The sequence below is a fragment of the Morone saxatilis genome, unplaced genomic scaffold (genome assembly GCF_004916995.1).
Source record: "Morone saxatilis isolate NCDOM2014 unplaced genomic scaffold, NCSU_SB_2.0 Contig16, whole genome shotgun sequence".
NCBI classification, from domain to species: Eukaryota; Metazoa; Chordata; class Actinopteri; family Moronidae; genus Morone; species Morone saxatilis.
In genome coordinates, this window is record NW_023339718.1 from 23,994,814 (window position 1) to 23,999,683 (window position 4,870).

Sequence of the window (4,870 nt, forward strand, 5' to 3'; positions counted from 1 at the left end):
GAAATGTGGCGTCTGAGATGCGGGGCTAATCTGAAGCAGCTATGGACAATCTTGTGCCTCACAGAGAACGGGAGGCAACAAGGAACGTATGAAAGGAAACTACACTTATCTTAATCACACACTGGTCCCTGCTCTGCCTTGCTGCAGCCCCCCTGTGTGTGGATGTCAGCGCACATGTGTCTGCGCGCACGCATGTGTGCCTACCCGCTCTTTTGTGCGAGACCTTGCGTGCGAGTTTGTGTGTGTTTTTGCGTCGGTGTGCGTATGCAGTGGGGGTTGTGAGGCAGTACAGTCACCAGGCAGAACAGAGTGGATCTATAAATTGATGGAATTCAAAGCCTCCAGCATCGATTACCATTATAACAAACAGCAGCACACAGAATGTCTGATTATTTTTAGACAAAGATTCTGTGCTCTCAGCAGCAATTCTGCTGATGCTGTCACACTTTCAGACATCTGCCTATGATTGCAATTAGATGGGATACAAAAAGAAAAATAATACCCCATCTGCATTTTCCCCTCTCTCCTCCTCCTCCCTATTTTTTCCTCTTTAATTTGTGCTGTCCAAGCCCAGTGCACACAATAGTGATTTTGACTCAGTCTACCTCATTGCAGTACCTAGGTAGTTTTTTTTCCCAGTTGTCAACATTTTCCACCATGGGTTGTCTTTGTGAAAGGCCAGAAAATAGCTTACCGCTACAGATGTAATCAAGACAAGCTAGGTTTAATGAATCAATGTCAAATCTACTCCAACACAATACATTAGTGAGCCACGCATTTTACCTAAAACATTCACACTGGCACAGATTGTTACAGTACATCTCTCCGCTCCAGTTTTTGTCAAGAACATTGTCTTTGCTGGATTTGATTATTAGACTCTTTACCCTCTGTTTGCTACAATAGACATAACTTGCCTGCCATCATTTAAATGAAACACAACATACTTGACAACCAGCTTATGTCATAATCCTCAGTGCTTTGTCTTTCTACAGATTTGTTGCCACTGCTGGCCTCCATTTCTCTTTCCCGGTTTATCCCTCAACCAAGTCTGAAGGGACCACTCCCTGCAGTCTTTGCTGCAACACACTTGCATAAACCTGAGACCTCTTAATGCAGTGTATATATATAAGGCTGCCTGTCAGATCATGCGAGGGCTCCACTACAGATGCTGATAGGGTCCATCTTTGGTCAGTGTCAGAAGGGCACAGCCTACATTTGTAAGCCAAAGGACATGTGAGTCATGTTTTTTTCCCCTGGTGTTCAGCAGTTCATTGAGCTTCAAGTGCATTTACTGACTGCCAATAGGCTGCAGGTCTGTCCCGTTAAAGCCAATAAACGTCTTGCTTCTTGGTTTTTGTTTTTGAGTCACAAGTCACCAAAATTGCTTTCCCCTTGCAGATTTACTTGAGCAGGCCCGGACTGGTTCCATGCTCAAAATCCCTCTTTCCTGTCCCTCCAGCCCCAATGACAGCTCCGCCCTCCCCAGGGGAAACTCATCAATTATGGCTGGATGTTTGACTGGCAGAGGCTTAATGACAGGAGCTCTGTATTGACCTGACTGCCACACACTGAAAATTTGGTCCCAATCGTCTTTTTTAAAACCTGTCAAATGATTACTGTCACACTCTTTGCACAGCGAGTTGAACTCGCCTTTTCCCCCCTTTTAAGTGCTCAAGTCATCAGAAACATCTACATGTTCATGCAAATCATTTCGTGAAGGATGGCGCTCGACATAATGAAGGCAGATAAGTGAATTTTATCAGGGATCTCAAAGGTGCCCTGGTTGTAGGTTGAAATGGATCACATCTGATTAGGAGGTAGAGGAAAAATCTTCTTTAGTATCTATTGTCTCCTGAGATAGCATTGCGAAACACTACATTGTGGAGTTCTTCCCATCATCAATCTGAGCAAGACAACCAAAGTAGCAAACAGTCTGTTCTGCTTCACTTCCTTCCAGAAAGACAGACAGTAGGTTTCATTTGATGGGCTGTTGCCCGGGCTCCCCTCCCTCGTAATGGTCTAGAAACTATGGGGGTGCTTTCAAAATAACCATGCCATTATAATAGTGCTGTTTGACTTGCATACAGCATGAGTACTCGCCATTCTCATCAGCTGAGCTGCAATAAAAAAAAGTGAACCCAGCTCTACACCAAGGCCACTGAAGCACTGGCGGACTTAGAATCACCACACTGTTATATCTTAAGTACTTATAAAATCCACTCAAAGTCACTTCTAGAGGAATTTTCTTTTGGCAAGATTAGCCGGTCTGGGGCCATTTGAATCTAGTGGAGGTTGGCCAGCTTCTGAAAGCCCACTCTCTAATCTCCAGGAAGGCTCATCCCAGATGGACTGTAAGGACTAACAGGAATTTATAAAGTCCTGTCGCCTTATCCTGTACAGCCGTGGCCTTTTTCAGTGACAGTATGATTTACCAGCACTGACACATTTCCCCACTAACCAAATGTATCCTAAACATTTGGATACCTAGCGAGTGTGGAACTTGGGATTTTTAAAGGAGAGGAGCAGCAAGTAACCAGATCTTTAAAAATGTATTGTCTGTCTTTGTAACAAATATATGATGGGGCATGCAGTGTCTAAGGCTTGGTGAGACTGTCCTCACCAAAAATACACTAGTATTGGTAAATTGCTGCGTTTGTATAGAGCTTTTATCCGAAGTGCTTTTGTTGCTTATTCACCCACTACTGTGCAAGGCACTGGCCTGACCATAAAGAGCAAATATAAGCATATTTCTGAAAACTATACTGGGTGACATGTTTCTTCATTATGATGAACACAGACACTGTAGTTTATTTTGAATCAATTTCACATACACCGTCCTGTTGCTGTAAATACTCACTATTGTATCAAATGTGTATCAATCCGTGGTTGAAAATTGTTCCTATCAAATGCTCTTGTTATACATTTTTGCGTAACGTTTTCTAAAAAGTATAGGACCCAGCTGTTTTAGGAAAATACTGAACCCTTTTTAAAAAAAGTATGTGTATATTTGTGACCCATTTTGTAAAGATTAATATCCGCAGCAGGAACAAAGAGTGCCACAGACAGGGTAGGGAAGTCAGAAAGTATTGAGAGACTAACACGCGGGTTGGTTTGGGCTACTCATTGAATTTGTTGACAGTAACAAAATTATAGATTAACGCTTTGTCTTGTACTTTAAATCCACTTGTGTTTATATTTTTTAGACAAGTGACCTCTTGTGGCTGTGCACATAATGACTGTGCAAATGGGTGAAAGTAGCTTTATTCGTTATAGTGCAGCAATAACGGATAGGCAGGCGAGAAAGGTGTCTGACTTTGACATTGGAAATCACTGTTTGCATCCCATCTCCTGCCAAGACTTAATGTTGACTACTTTTTACCATGACCACAATCCTTTCCTGACCTTTACTAGCTAGTTTTGTAATGCACTGACAAATCATACCATCCTGCCGATGGGTTGCCAGATCAGAAAACGCTTCAAATACCATTTTTGATGGCCATGACAAATATACATTGTGTCACTTTTAGAGGACTTGTTAGAAATGTTTAATTTCTCTAGATTTCATTAATATATTGTTACCAGTAGAAATGTGTTACGTGCCATAGATCTTTTTCACAGCAGCCATTTTGACATGAAATAGTAGAGTAAACACAGGTGTTAGCAATGATACTAATTTAGGTTGCATTCAGGTCAAACAGAGTCAGGGTGCTGATATTGTGCATGTTGGCTCGCTGGAAAGGCTCTGCTACACTAAGTGGAACTGAACCTTAATTAGTATCATTGGTAACCACCTACTATTTAATGCTGTGAAAAAGGTGCTCGCAAGCAGCACAGTGTCACGGCTAACTTTTTACTGCCAAGGTCATATAAGCAAGGTGCCTTGTGTACAGACACATTGGAAAGTTGTGGTGTTTTAGTGTAGCATCCTACCTGAGACAGTACATTGAGTTCTACTTTAGCCACTTCCAATCCAGGGACTTGAACCAGCAGCCCTTCAATTAACAGCCTACTTCTCTGACCGACGGGCTGCCACCATCCCACGAGGCCACTACTGTTGAAGTTTTACCCTTCCATTTTCTCTCTTTTTTTTTCCTTGGGTGATGATTTATTAAATTGCCTTTAAGTAAGACTGCAGATTAATTAAAACACAGTCAATTTAATTTCCCGGCGTCATATATAAATTCGCAGTGGTAATTGAATCCCCTACTCCACTTTTACATTGTAACCCAGCAGTTACAAGAGAAGATGAGAATCACAGTCAAAATGAAGAGGAGGTGAATGTACAGTTGTCTGTTCCAGCACTGCTCAGTATAGGAGAGTAGAGTTTGAATCTGTTTTTCCTTTTTCCCCCCCCCTGTTTGCTGAAAGAGCCGGGAATTGGATGACTGATCGATAATATCGGATTTGTGGATGGCATGTGGTGCAGCTGAGTCCAGCATGAATGCAAGGTTCTGATGAAGGGCCTGCTACACAGACAGCTTTGAATAGTGGATCAGACGCGTTGCCGGGGTGGAGCTCTCATTCCGTATGACACAGACATGTAAAGATGAAATGTGCAGAGACATTAATGGAATAGCGATTAGGGCTGTTGTTGTAGCAAAATGGTAATTTGGTTAAAGCTATGGAGGCTGCTGTCATGTATTGGAAATCTGTGCGGATCAATATAAAGATTGGTGCAGGCTATGGGAGAGAGATTGAAAAGAGGCTGAAAATAGATATGACCTGTGGTAATTACGATAGCAGGCGAGGCGTTTGTATGTTTGAATCAGGTCTTGGCCTGGCTTAAAAAACAGCCTTTCATTTCAGGAAGAAGCCCTATTTGTTTGCAAGGGTGTTTGTCAGGTTATTGGGTCTCTCCACGTGACCCCCC

General features: G+C 42.5%; 1 protein-coding gene across 1 annotated transcript in view; it reads left to right on the forward strand.

Moving 5' to 3' along the window:
• Positions 1-4,870, forward strand: part of cux2b (cut-like homeobox 2b) — a 91,051-nt gene that overhangs the window by 27,801 nt on the left and 58,380 nt on the right. The gene's annotated exons all lie outside the window — the stretch shown is intronic.